We start from the raw sequence: 15,493 nt of genomic DNA, 5'->3' as shown, positions 1-15,493 counted from the left end.
TGATGAACAACACTCCACATAAAAATTCTGTTTTTATCACTTACCTACTCGAGGACGAGTAGGAGTTAAGCTTGGGGATGCTGATACGTCTCCAATGTATCTATAATTTTTTATTGTTCCATGCAATTTTATTATCAATCTTGGATGTTTTATAATCATTTTATAGTCATTTTATATCATTTTTTGGTACTAACCTATTGACATAGTGCCAAGTGCCAGTTGCTCTTTTTTTCCATGTTTTTTACATCGCAGAAAATCAATATCAAACGGAGTCCAAATGCCACGAAACTTTAATGAGATTTTTTATGGACCAGAAGGACGATGTTGTGCCCTGGTTGCACCTGGGGGTAGTCCCGAGGAGGGGACAACCCACCAGGGCGCGCCAGGAGGCCCAGGCGCGCCATGGTGGGTTGTGCCCACCTCGGGTGCCCCCAGACCGCCTCTTTGCTCTATAAATACCCCAAAAATCCTAGAACCCTAGGGGAGTCGATGAAATATTCATCTAGCCGCCGCAGAGTCTAGAACCACCAGATCCAATCTAGACACCATCATGAAGGGGTTCACCACTTCCATTGGTGCCTCTCCGATGATGCGTGAGTGGAACTTTGTAGACCTTCGGGTACATACTTAGTAGCTAGATGGCTTCATCTCTCTCTCTGTCTTGATTCTCAATACAATGGTCTCTTGGAGATCCATGTGATGTAACTCTTTTGCGGTGTGTTTGTTGGGATAGATGAACTTTGAGTTTATGATCAGATCTATCTTTTTATATCCATGAAAGTATTTGAGTTTCTTTGATCTCTTTTATGCATGATCTCTTATAGCCTCGTATTTCTTCTTCGATATTTGGGTTTTTTTGGCCAACTTGATCTATTTATATTGCAATGGGAAGAGGTGCCCGGTAGTGTGTTCGATCTTACGATGCTTGATCCCAGTGACAAAATGGGAACCGACACGTATGTATCGTTACTATTGAGGATAAAAAGATGGGATCTATATCTACCGCCATAGATAAACGGATCTCGTCGACATCATGTCATCGTTCTTATTGCATTACTCCGTTTTTCCATGAACTTAATACACTAGATGCATGCTGGATAGCGGTCGATGTGTGGAGTAATAGTAGTAGATGTAGGCAGGAGTCGGTCTACTAATCTTGGACGTGATGCATATGTAATGATCATTGTCTAGATATTGTCATAATTATTTGAGGTTTTATCGATTTCCCAATAGTAATTTGTTTACCCACCGTTTGCTATTTTTCTCGAGAGAAACCACTAGTGAAACCTACGGCCCCCGGGTCTTCTTTCTCATATATTTGCCTTTGCGATCTATTTTTCTCTTGCTTTTATTCAGATCTATTAAACCAAAAATACAAAAATACTTTGTTGCACTTTATTTGATTTGCGATCTATTTATTCAATCTATCACAAATTTATCTCCCGTTCACGCACCGTTTCTGGCGCTATTACCCGAAAGGGCTTGACAACCCCTTTAACACGTCGGGTTGCGAGTGATTGTTATTTGTGTGTAGGGGTTGTTTACGTTGTGTTGCTTGATTCTCCTACTGGTTAGATAACCTTGGTTTCATATCTGAGGGAAATACCTACCACCGCTATGCTGCATCATCCCTTCCTCTTTGGGGAAATACCGACGTAGCTTCAAGCGACATCAATCGCGAAGACGTTCGACTACATCAACCGCGTTAAGTTAACACTTCCACTTATGGTCTACGAGGGTACGTGGACACACTCTCCCCCTCTCGTTGCTATGCATATACTAGATAGATCTTGAGTGATCGTAGGAATTTTTTGAAGTTGCATGCTATGTTCCCCAACAGTGGCATCCGAGCCAGGTCTATGCGTAGATGATTTGCACGAGTAGAACACAAAGAGTTGTGGGCGATCATAGTCATACTGCTTACCACCGATGTCTTATTTTGATTCAGCGGTATTGTTGGATGAAGCGGACCGGACCAACCTTACATGACCACGTTCATGACACCGGTTCCACCGACAGACATGCAACTTGTTTTGCATAAAGGTCGCTGGCGGGTGTCTGTTTCTCCAACTTTAGTTGAATCGAATTTGACTACGACCGGTCCATGTTGAAGGTTAAAATAGCACACTTGATGAAGAATCGTTGTGGTTTTGATGCGTAGGTAAGAACGGTTCTTACTAGAAGCCCGTAGCAGCCATGTAAAACTTGCAACAACAAAGTAGAGGACGTTTAACTTGTTTTTGCAGGGCATGTTATGATGTGATATGGTCAAGACATGATGTGATATATTTTGATGTATGAGATGATCATGTTTTGTAAAAGTTATCGGCAACTGGCAAGAGCCTTATGGTTGTCGCTTTATTGTATGAAATGCAATCGCCATGTAATTGCTTTAATTTATCACTAAGCGGCAGTGATAGTCGTAGAAGCAATAGTTGGCGAGACGACAACGATGCTATGATGGAGATCAAGGTGTCAAGCCGATGACAATGGAGATCATAACGGTGCTTTGGAGATGGAGATCAAAGGCACAAGATGATGATGGCCATATCATGTCACATATTTTGATTGCATGTGATGTTTATCTTTTATGCATCTTATTTTGCTTGGTACGGCGGTAGCATTATAAGACAATCCTTCACTAAATTTCAAGGTATAAGTGTTCTCCCTGACTATGCACTGTTGCGATAGTTCATCGTGTCGAGACACCACGTGATGATCGGGTGTGATAAGCTCTACGTTCACATACAACGGGTGTAAGACAGTTTTGCACGTGCAGAATACTCAGGTTAAACTTGACGAGCCTAGCATGTACAGACATGGCCTCGGAACACTGAGACCGAAAGGTCAAACGTGAATCAATAGTAGATATGATCAACAAAGAGATGTTCACCATTGAAAACTACTCCATCTCACGTGATGACCGGACATGGTTTAGTTGATATGGATCACATGATCATTTAGATGACTCGAGGGATGTCTATCTAAGTAGCAGTTCTTGAGTAATATGATTAATTGAACTTAAATTTATCATGAACTTAGTCCTGATAGTTTTTGCATATCTATGTTGTAGATCAATGACCCGTGCTACCGTTCCCTTGAATTTTAATGCGTTCCTAGAGAAGCTAAGTTGAAAGATGATGGTAGCAACTACACATACTGGGTCCGTAACTTGAGGATTATCCTAATTGCTGCATAGAAGAATTATGTCCTTGATGCACCGCCAGGTGCAAGGCCTACTGTAGGAGCAACTCCAGACGTTATGAACGCTTGGCAAGCTAAATCTAATGACTACTCGATAGTTTAGTGTGCCATGCTTTACGGCTTAATCGGGACTTCAAAGACGTTTTGAACGTCATGGATCATATGAGATGTTCCAGGAGTTGAAGTTAATATTTCAAGCAAATGCCCGAGTTGAGAGATATGAAGTCTCCAACAAGTTATATAGCTGCAAGATGGAGGAGAATAGTTCTGTCAGTGAACACATACTCAGAATGTCTGGGTACTATAACCACTTGACTCATCTAGGAGTTAATCTTCTGGATGATAGTGTCATTGACAGAGTTCTTCAATCACTGCCACCATGCTATAAAGGCTTCATGATGAACTATAATATGCAAGGGATGAACAAGATAATTCCTGACCTCTTCGCAACGCTCAAGGCTGCGGAGGTAGAAATCAAGAAGGAGCATCAAGTGTTGATGGTTAACAAGACCACTAGTTTCAAGAAAAAGGTCAAAGGAAAGAAGGGGAACTTCAAGAAGAATAGCAAGCAAGTTGCTGCTCCCAGGAAGAAGCCCAAGTCTGGACCTAAGCCTGAAAGTGAGTGCTTCTACTGCAAAGGGACTGGTCACTGGAAGCGAAACTGCCCCAAATTTTTGGCGGATAAGAAGGATGGCAAAGTGAAAGGTATATTTGATATACATGTTATTGATGTGTACCTTACTAATGCTCATAGTAGTGCATGTGTATTTGATATTGGTTCTGTTGCTCATATTTGCAACTCAAAACAGGGGCTACGGATTAAACGAAAGATTGGCTAAGGACGAGGTGACGATGCGCGTCAGAAATGGTTCCAAGGTCGATGTGATCACCGTCGGCATGCTACCTCTACATCTACCTTCGGGATTAGTTTTAGACATGAATAATTGTTATTTGGTGCCAGCATTAATCATGAACATTATATCAAGATCTTGTTTGATGCGAGACAGTTATTCATTTAAATCAGAGAATAATGGTTGTTCTATTTATATGAGTAATATCTTTTATGGTCATGCACCCTTGATGAGTGGTCTATTTTTGTTGAATATCGATTGTGGTGATACACATATTCATAATATTGATGCCAAAAGATGCAAAGTTAATAATGATAGTGCAACTTATTTGTGGCACTGCCGTTTAGGTCATATTGGTGTAAAGCGCATGAAGAAACTCCATGCTGATGGGCTTTTGGAATCACTTGATTATGAATCACTTGATGCTTGCGAACCATGCCTCATGGGCAAGGTGACTAAGAGTCCGTTCTCCGGAACAATGGAGCGAGCCACTAACTTATTGGAAATAATACATACTGATGTATGCGTTCCGATGAGTGTTGAGGCTCGCGGCGGGTATCATTATTTTCTGACCTTCATAGATGATTTGAGCAGATATGGGTATATCTACTTGATGAAACATAAGTCTGAAACATTTGAAAAGTTCAAAGAATTTCAAAGTGAAGTGGAAAACCATCGTAACAAGAAAATAAAGTTTCTACGATCTAATCGTGGAGGCGAATATTTGAGTTACGATTCTGGTCTTCATTTAAAACAATGTGGAATAGTTTCGCAACTCACGCCACCTGGAACACCACAATGTAATGGTGTGTCCGAACGTCGTAACCGTACTTTATTAGATATGATGCGATCTATGGTTTCTCTTACCGGTTTACCAATATTGTTTTGGGGTTATGCATTAGAGACAGATGTATTCACGTTAAATAGGGCACCATCTAAATCCATTGAGACTACACCGCATGAACCGTGGTTTGGTAAGAAACCTAAGTTGTCGTTTCTTAAAGTTTGGGGTTGCGATGCTTATGTGAAAAAGCTTCAGCCTAATAAGCTTGAACCTAAATAGGAGAAGTGCGTCTTCATAGGATGCCCAAAAGAAACTGTTGGGTACACCTTCTATCACAAATCCGAAGGCAAGATATTTGTTGCTAAGAATGGATCATTTCTAGAGAAGGAGTTCTCTCGAAAGAAGTGAGTGGGAGGAAAGTAGAACTTGATGAGGTAATTGTACCTTCTCTCGAATTGGAAAGTAGTTCATCACAGAAATCAGTTCCAATGATGCCTACACCAATTAGTGAGGAAGCTAATGATGATCATGAAACTTCAGATCAAGTTACTGCTTAACCTCGTAGGTCAACCAAAGTATGTTCCGCACCAGAGTGGTATGATAATCCTGTTCTGGAAGTCATGTTACTAGACTATGACGAACCTACGAACTATGAGGAAGCAATGATGAGCCCAGATTCCACAAAATGGCTTGAGGACATGAAATCTGAGATGGGATCCATGTATGAGAACAATGTATGGACTTTGGTTGACTTGATCGATGATCGGAAAGCCATAGAGAATAAATGGATCTTCAAGAAGAAGACTGACGCTGATGGTAATGTTACTATCTACAAAGCTCGCTGTCGGTGTCAAAACTGGCGGATCTCGGGTAGGGGGTCCCGAATTGTGCGTCTAGGCCGGACGGTAACAGGAAGCAGGGGACACAATGTTTTACCCAGGTTCGGGCCCTCTTGATGGAGGTAAAACCCTACATCCTGCTGGATTAATATTGATGATATGAGTAGTACAAGAGTAGATCTACCATGAGATCAGATAGGCTAAACCCTAGAAGCTAGCCTATGGTATGATTGTATGTTGTGGTTGTTGTCCTACGGACTAAAACCCTTCGGTTTATATAGACACCGGAGAGGGTTAGGGTTACACAAGGTCGGTTACAATGGGAGGAGATCTACATATCCATATTGCCAAGCTTGCCTTCCACGCCAAGGAAAGTCCCATCCGGACATGGGACGAAGTCTTCAATCTTGTATCTTCATAGTCCAACAGTCCGGCCAAAGGTTATAGTCCGGCTATCCGGACACCCCCTAATCTAGGACTCCCTCAGTAGCCCCCGAACCAGGCTTCAATGACGATGAGTCCGGCGCGCAGATTGTCTTCGGCATTGCAAGGCGGGTTCCTCTCCAAAAATCTGTGTACCTGTTTGAAATAGTGTCCGGCTTCTTGTGAATGTTGCGCTCCTTGGCTTCTACGCCCAATAATGGCCACTTTCCACGTGTCGAGCGAATGTGAAAAGCCAGGGTGTTTTTACATTTACCCCCCTAGATGTGTGAATGAGCTTCCTATTAAAAAGACGAGGATTCAGATCCAAGTCACACCATCCTCCCTTGGCGAGCCTTCATCGGAGCACATCCGACAGAGATCCATTCCATCATGGCCGGTCGACGCAGCTCCTCCTCTCGCTCCCCTAGCCCCAATCCTGGAGATTGGGAGAGATGTTCCGTCCCGCACAACAAATTGGTGATGCTTCAGACCAAGGGATTTCTCCCCCCAGCATACATGGTCCCGGTTCGAGCCGGGCTCGCCACCTATAATGGCGGAGAGCAAGCGGAGAGCTTTCCCAATCCCTCCAAGGGAGAGAGGGTATGCCTTGTCCCTCATTTGGTAAGAGGGCTCATATTTCCAATTCATCCGTTTCTCCGGGGGCTCCTGGAGTTCTACGGCCTCCAGTTGCACAACCTTACGCCTGCCTCCATATTGCATATCGCGGGATTCGTAGCCCTTTGCGAGCTGTTTTTGGGCTCTGAGGCTCATTTCGCACTGTGGAAAAAGTTGTTCTGCCTTGTGCCCCGTTCTCAGAAGGGCTCAAAATATCAGGTGGGAGGAGCCGAAGTGTGGAGTATCGCTGGGACCGGATATCTATCTGGAACCCCAAAGAAGACGTCCGAAGACTGGCCTTCAAAATGGTTTTATATAGAAGACGTCCCTCTCCCGGATCCTATTCAAATTGGCCTTCCTAAGTTCGACAACGCTCCTTTGAAGAAGCGTCGGAGCTGGTGTCCATGGAGCTCCCTGGAGGAAGATGACAGGGACGTTCTTTACTTGATGAGCCGGATAAGTTTGTTAGCTCGATCTGGATTGACCATGATCGAGGTCATGGCCACATGTATTATGCGGGGGGTGCAGCCGCTTCAGTATAGAGGCCACCCCATGTGGGATTTCAACGGGGAGGATGACGCCACCCGCTACGGCCGTAAAGGGCCGGGATCGGTTGCTGATCTAATAAAGATCTTATCCACTTTTGTACAAGGAAGAAGAGGAGGAATTCCTCCGCGTCAACCCGCAGGGCGGATTTTCTATGTACAATCCTCCGAGCTGGGTAAGCGGAAACTTTTTCTCGCCCATCCGTTTCATATTCCCATAGTTAAGTATTCAGTCTAGCGATTTCAACGCAGGAGCTGCGCCAGGCTGTAAGGTAGATAAACAACCCCCCTCCCCAACCCGAGGACCCGGAACGGTCCCTTGACCCGGCCTGCCAGGAGGATCCGAACATATCTATGGAGCTGATCGATGGGGTATTTTACCTATTGAGCAATGACAATGCTCTGGTGGCCATTACGGCCGATTACCCTGGGCTACTTCCAGCCTCACAGGTAACTGAGACCAAAGTCCCAGCACTTTGAAAAAGGATCCGTCCTTGCGTGTTTTTGATTACCGTATAACAACCGTATTTTGCAGGGGAGGTCCTCGAGGCGGAAGGCCGAGCCTGCGGCGACTAGCCAACAAGGGGCCGCGAGGCCAGGCAGGCTGAAAAGACCCGCAGTCCGGATTGAGACACCGGCGCAACGGTACAGTGCACCGTCTTTATTCCAAGACATTATTCTCAGAGGCATATTAACGCCCATGCCTTTTTTTAGGAAAAAGAGCGCTCGCCGGACTATACCCGGAGAGGCTACTAATCGCGCCTCCACCAGCCAGGCTCCAAGGCCGGATTCGGAGGCGGGAACGGATACGAGGCGTGTGCTCCTCCGATGGAGGATGTGGATAAACTGTCCGCCACCAATTCCGAGGTGGAAAGTGCCATGACCCACAGGCGTCGCCGGACTATTCTTCGTGACGCTTGTTTCTCCCAAGAGGCATTGGATGCCTTCAACTCGGGAGATGCGTACCTCCGTGCCGCTCAAAATGGTCTAGCCAGAGCCACGGAGCAGTATGTAAAAGACATACGGGTGAGAAATTTTGGTGGTTATATATATCAATAGCCCCTGAGACTTGAAACAGTTAGAATAACTGATTTAAGGATCATTTGTTATGCAGGTTCTTACAAAAAATAATACCCAACTGTCCCAGGAGCTGGAAGAGTGCAAAGCCCAACTTCAGGCCGCACTGGCCGCAGCAGGGGAGCACAAAGAGACCCCCTATGGTAATATATCCTTCGAATGATAAGTATCATATAGAGTGCGGCGTATATGCAGATCTGACGATAAAATTGCAGATGACGCTGGAGTAAATTTGGATAAGCAACAGCTCCTACGCCAGCTGAAGGCCGATGAGAGCGTGCTTACGAGGATGAGGCAGGAGAAGAATGATCTCCTAGATGCCAACACCAAGCTGGGCGTGGAACTAAAGGATGTTCGTGCCCAACTGTCGGACTCTGTTAAGGAGAATCGGTGGCTTCGACGCGGCATATTTAGTAACTGCTTGAACGAACTTTGAAGAAGAGTTCGGCGAGGAAGTTGGCTGACAGAGTTATGTCTGTAGGTATGCTAATAGGTCGTCCTGCAGAGGAAATGCCCGGTCCTACGGGTGACCTTCTTCCCGAGCTCGTCCCCGACCGCCACTCATAAGGAATACAATCAAAAATATAAATCATGCTCCGACTTCATCACATAACGGTTTACCATACGTGTATGATACGGGAATCACAAACTTTAACACAAGTATCTCTCAAATTCACAACTACTCAACTAGCATGACTCTAATATCACCATCTTCATATCTCAAAACAATCATCAAGTATCAAACTTCTCATAGTATTCAATGCACTTTATATGAAAGTTTTTATTATACCCATCTTGGATGCCTATCATATTAGGACTAATTTCATAACCAAAGCAAATTACCATGCTGTTCTAAAAGACTCTCAAAATAATATAAGTGAAGCATGAGAGATCAATAATTTCTATAAAATAAACTCACCACCGTTGCTCTAAAAAGATATAAGTGAAGCACATAGAGTATTCTAATAAATTCCTATTCATGTGTCTCTCTCCCAAAAGGTGTGTACAACAAGGATGATTGTGGTAAAATCAAAAGCAAAGACTCAAATCATACAAGACACTCCAAGAAAAACACATATCATGTGGTGAATAAAAATATAGCCTCAAGTAAAGTTACCGATAGACGAAGACGAAAGAGGGAATGTCTTCCGGGGCATCCCCAAGCTTAGGCTTTTGGTTGTCCTTGAATTTACCTTGGGGTGCCTTGGGTATCCCCAAGCTTAGGCTCTTGCCACTCCTTGTTCCAAAATCCATCAAATATTTACCCAAAAACTTGAAAACTTCACAACACAAAACTCAACAGAAAATCTCATGAGCTCCGTTAGTATAAGAAAACAAACCACCACTTTAAGGTACTGTAATGAACTTATTATTTACTAGCATAAATGCCCGTGCGTTGCAACGGGGAAATAATTGTTTTTGCAACAAGCGGCGGAAAATATAATTGATGTGTTCATAAAAAACGATCTCCACGGCGGTGGACGACAGAGCGAGGAGCCGCGGTCTTCCCACAGGTCATGTTTGGCCCGGGAGATCTTAATAGTGGTGGGGCTAGTCAACGCGGCAGCGACCGCCCAACTTGTACCTTTTTTTCCTCCGGGTCGACCTCCGTCTCGGAGTTGTGGTTCCATATTCATTTGGTTGTTGGGCGGCAGGCGACCTTCGAGGCACAGTTACTTCGACCACTTTCTCCTACGACAACGTAACTGGATGGATTACTAATTGCAGCGCATAAATTATGTTTCATTAGCATAACCATCGCATAACCAGGCATGAATGTCCCATCATTATCAGGGTTTATTCTCTTCAACTATTTTTGCGCTCATGTGCTCATAAATTTTATTATTAGAGCAAAATCAGCATATTCTCTTTTATTAGCACATGCCCACAATTTTTTCCCATTATAGCCAACCCGCATATTGTCTTTTATTGGCACATGCAAGTTATCTTCAGCAATAATTTGTGGAGTCCCTCATTCTGCTCATAATTCTCGAAACAACCTCCTTATTGTCAAATAACCTCCTTATTTCCAGACAACTTATGGACATCAAAAAATTGGTGTTATTTAGTATAAAATTTCAAGATGAGACTGTTTCTATAGTAATTGCAAGCTAGCTGAGTTGGTTTTATCCGTGGACAAAGGTCCATAGTTCAATCCCCTCACGCCCTCCTTTTTTGCTACTTGTCCGTCCGACAGAAAAAGAAATGTATGGTAGGTCCAGTTTGGCCCATCTGGGGGATAACCAAAAAAATTGGGGAGCTACGTGTGGAATGGACGAAACAAAATCTATAAACATATTTTCTTACTTTTCTTAGGGCAGATGTGTGGGAGCTACTATATGACGCTAGTTGCGTCAAATAGCGCGTGGGACGCACAACAGTTCGAGTCTGGGCCAATAACCTGTATTTGCAAGGCACGAGTTATAATCCAAAAAACGACGTGTGGAACACTGAAACACATGACCTTAAAGACCAGATCACGTGCCGCTAGTCACGACAACAAACGCCTACTACTAACCAGTGGCCAACGTGAATATTTAAGAACATAGTGCAACGTCGGATATAAAATACTTTTTTAAAATATGAATTGCCGAATATTCTTCGAAACATGAACATTTTATCAAATTACAAACAATGTAAAAATAAAATTCTCAACTATTTTGAATTGCAAAATAAGGTAAAAATAAAAAGTTTAGACGGAAAAACAAAACGGGCCGGGTCAGTCTTGGACGCCACGTGCGAACTTAAACTATCTACTGCCCAGGGCGAGAAATAGGCTTTTTAAAGCTACATGGGTAGGCAAATAAGTGGGCTGGCTTTACTGGGCCACATCATGTGTGGGCCGAGTACGAAATTCGTGATTGCTAAAAATACAGATGGAGGCACAAAAATTTAGTACCACCTCGGATAGAAAAATAAATTTTGACGGTGAACGGATGAAAAATTTGACGAAACGTACCTTGCTTTATTAGTAGGTATAGATTTTAATATTCCGTTCATTTTGGAAAAAGCATGCTTTTTTTGAAACAACATCATTTTTTGAACACAAAAACCTTTTATGAAAACCCAAACATTTTCTTTAATTTGTGACCGGCTTTTGAAAACCGAACATGATTTCAACATTTAGAACCAAATATGTTATTAAACTCAGACATTATTTTGAATTTGTGAACTTTTACTAAAATAAGAAAATATTTCATTTTTCAAATATCTTTAAAATACATTTTTTAAAATCACAAAAAATTGGAATATTTCTTAGTTAGAAAAAAATCGGAACAAGAAAATGAATTAATGCTCCAAATATTTTTGAAAACGCGAACACAATATTGTAATTCAAATATTTTTCGAAAATTTTAGAAAAATTAAAATTCTCAACTATTTTGAATTGCGAAATAAAAATAAAAAAATTAGACGGAAAAACAAAACGGGCCGGGCCAGTCTTGGACGCCACGTGCGAACTTAAACTATCTACTGCCCAGGGCGAGAAATAGGTTTTTTAAAGCTACATGGGCAGACAAATAAGTGGGCTGGCTTTACTGGTCCACATCATGTGCGGGCCGAGTACGAAATTCGTGATTGCTAAAAATACAGATGGAGGCACAAAAATTTAGTACCACCTCAGATAGAAAAATAAATTTTGATGGTGAACGGATGAAAAGCGACGAAACATATCTTGCTTTATTAGTAGGTATGGATTTTAATATTCCGTTTATTTTGGAAAAGCATGCTTTTTTGAAATAACCTCATATTTTGAACATAAAAACCTTTTATGAAAACCCAAACATTTTCTTTAATTTGTGACCGGCTTTTGAAAACCGAACATGATTTTAACATTCAGAACAAAATATGTTCTTAAACTCAGACATTATTTTGAATTTGTGAACTTTTACTAAAATAAGAAAATATTTCATTTTTCGAATATTTTTAAAATACATTTTTTAAATCACAAAAAAATTTGGAATATTTCTTAGTTAGAAAAAAATCGGAACAAGAAAATGAATTAATGTTCCAAATATTTTTGAAAACGCGAACACAATATTGTAATTCAAATATTTTTCGAAAATTTTAGAAAAAATAAAATTCTCAACTATTTTGAATTGTGAAATAAAAACAAAAAATTAAACGGAAAAACAAAACGGGCCGGGCCAGTCTTGGACGCCACGTGCGAACTTAAACTATCTACTGCCCAAGGCGAGAATTAGGCTTTTTAAAGCTACATTGGCAGGCAAATAAGTGGGCTGGCTTTACTGGGCCATATCATGTGCGGGCCGAGTACGAAATTCGTGATTGCTAAAAATACAGATGGAGGCACAAAAATTTAGTACCACCTCGGATAGAAAAATAAATTTTGACAGTGAACGGATGAAAAAATCGACGAAACGTACCTTGCTTTATTAGTAGGTATAGATTTATATTGGTGTTAAACCTACTGTATTCCAACTTCTCTATGGTTCATACCCCCCGATACTAGCCATAGATTTATCAAAATAAGCAAACAACACACGAAAAACATAATTTATCAAAAACAGAATAGTCTGTAGCAATCTAGAGGTTTCGAATACTTATGTAACTCCAAAAATTCTAAAAAATTAAGACAACCTAAATAATTTGTATATTGATCTACGGCAGTTGGAATTGGTATTTTATCGCTCTCTGGTAAAAAATGAAAATTATTCTCGTGAGCGCATACTTTCTGTTTTTTCAGCAAGATCAAACGACAATCACCCAAGAAGATCCTAAAAGCTTTACTTGGCACAAACACTAATTAAAACATAAAAAACACAATCATAACAGAGTATAGATGATTTATTTATTACTAAACAGGAACAAAAATCAAGGAACAAAAATAAAATTAAGTTGCCTCCCAACAAGCGCTATCGTTTAACGCCCCTAGCTAGGCATTGATAATTTCAATGATGCTCACATGAAAGACAAGAATTGAAGCACAAAAAGAGCATCATGAAACACGTGACAAACAAATCTAACTCTAACATACTTCCTATGCATAAGCATCTTATAGGCAAACAAATTATCAAAACAAGCAAAAACTAGCATATGCAAGGAAGCGGAAAGAAACAATAGCAATCTCAACATAACGGGAAGTAATTTAGTAACATGAAAATTTCTACAACCATATGTTCCTCTCTCATAATAATTACATGTAGGATCATAAGCAAATTCAACAATATAGCTATCAGAAAACATATTCTTAACAAGATCCACGTGTATGCAAAGTTGACACTCTTCCAAAATAGTGGGATTAACATTAACTAAAGTCATGACCTCTCCAAACCCACTTTTATCAAAAACTTCGTAAGATTGAACATTCTCCAAATATGTTGGATCTAAAGTTAACACTCTTCCAAACCCACTTTCAATATTATTGCAAACATTATTATCAATCTCATATTCATCATGGGGCTTAAATAAATTTTCAAGATCATAAGAAGAATCACCCCAATCATGATCATTGCAACAAGTAGATGACATAGCAAAACTAGCATCCCCAAGCTTAGGGTTTTGCATATTATTAGCACAATTTATATCAATATAATTTATAATAAAATCATTGCAATCATGCTTTTTATTCAAAGATCTATCGTGAATTGCTTCATAAAATAATTCATCACACTTTTCAGATTCACGAATTTCAAGCAAAACCTCATAAAGATAATCTAGTGCACTCAACTCACTAGCAATAGGTTCATCATAATTGGATCTCTTAAAGATATTAGAAAGTGGATGAGGATCCATAAACTTTTAGCAAGCGAAGATGAAAGCAAAAATAAGGTACATGGTCACACAAGATCGAACGGAAGAAGGCCGAAAGAAAAAGGGCGAATAAAACGACAAAGGTGAAGTGGGGGAGAGTAAACGAGAGGCAAATGGAAAATAATGTAATGCGAGGGATCCGAGTTTGTGATGGGTACTTGGTATGTCTTGACTTGAGCGTAGGTCTCTCCGGCAATGGCGCTAGAAATCCTTCTTGCTACCTCTTGAGTATGCGTTGGTTTTCCCTTGAAGAGGAAAGGGTGATGCAGCAAAGTAGTGTAAGTATTTCCTCAGTTTTTGAGAACCAAGGTATCAATATAGTAGGAGACTACACGCAAGTCGCCTAGCACCTGCACAGACAATCAAGAACCTTGCAACCAACGCGATAAAGGGGTTGTCAATCCCTTCACGGCCACTTGCAAAAGTGAGATCTCATAAAGATAATAAGATAAATATTTTTGGTATTCTTGTTGTATAGATTGGAAAATAAAGATTGCAAAATAGTAAACTAGAATTATAGTTTGGAAACTTATAAAATGTAAAGTAGACTCGGGGGCCATAGGTTTCACTAGTGGCTTCTCTCATGAAAGCATATATTGCGGTGGGTGAACAAATTACTGCCGAGCAATTGATAGAAAAGCGCATAGTCATGATGATATCTAAGGCAATGATCATGAATATAGGCATCACGTCCGTGTCAAGTAGACTGAAACGATTCTGCATCTACTACTATTACTCCACACATCGACCGCTATCCAGCATGCATCTAGAGTATTAAGTTCATAAGAACAGAGTAACGCATTAGGCAAGATGACATGATGTAGAGGGATAAACTCAAGCAATAAGATATAAACCCCATCTTTTAATCCTTGATGGCAACAATACAATACGTGCCTTGCTGCCCCTGCTGTCACTGGGAAAGTACACCGCAAGATTGAACCCAAAGCTAAGCACATCTCCCATTGCAAGAAAGGTCAATCTAGTAGGCCAAACTAAACCGATAATTCGAAGATACTTGCAAATATATCAAATCATGCATATAAGAATTCAGAGAAGAACCAAATAATGTTCATAGATAATCAAATTCATAAACCCACAATTCATCGGAGCTCGTCAAACACACTGCAAAAAGTATTACATCGAATAGATCTCCAAGAACATTGAGGAGAACTTTGTATTGAGAACCAAAGAGAGAGAAGAAGCCATCTAGCTAATAACTATGGACCCGAAGGTCTGTGATAAACTACTCACACATCATCGGAGAGGCTATGGTGTTGATGTAGAAGCCCTCCGTGATCGAATCACCCTTTGGCAGATCGCCGGAAAAGGTCCCTAGATGGGATCTCACGGGTACAGAAGGTTGCGGTGGTGAAAAAGTGGTTT

Source organism: Triticum urartu, chromosome 3 (assembly GCF_003073215.2).
Source record: "Triticum urartu cultivar G1812 chromosome 3, Tu2.1, whole genome shotgun sequence".
In the NCBI taxonomy this organism is placed as follows: domain Eukaryota; kingdom Viridiplantae; phylum Streptophyta; class Magnoliopsida; order Poales; family Poaceae; genus Triticum; species Triticum urartu.
The sequence above is the reverse complement of the archived record's forward strand: the minus strand, read 5'-3'. Positions refer to the sequence as shown.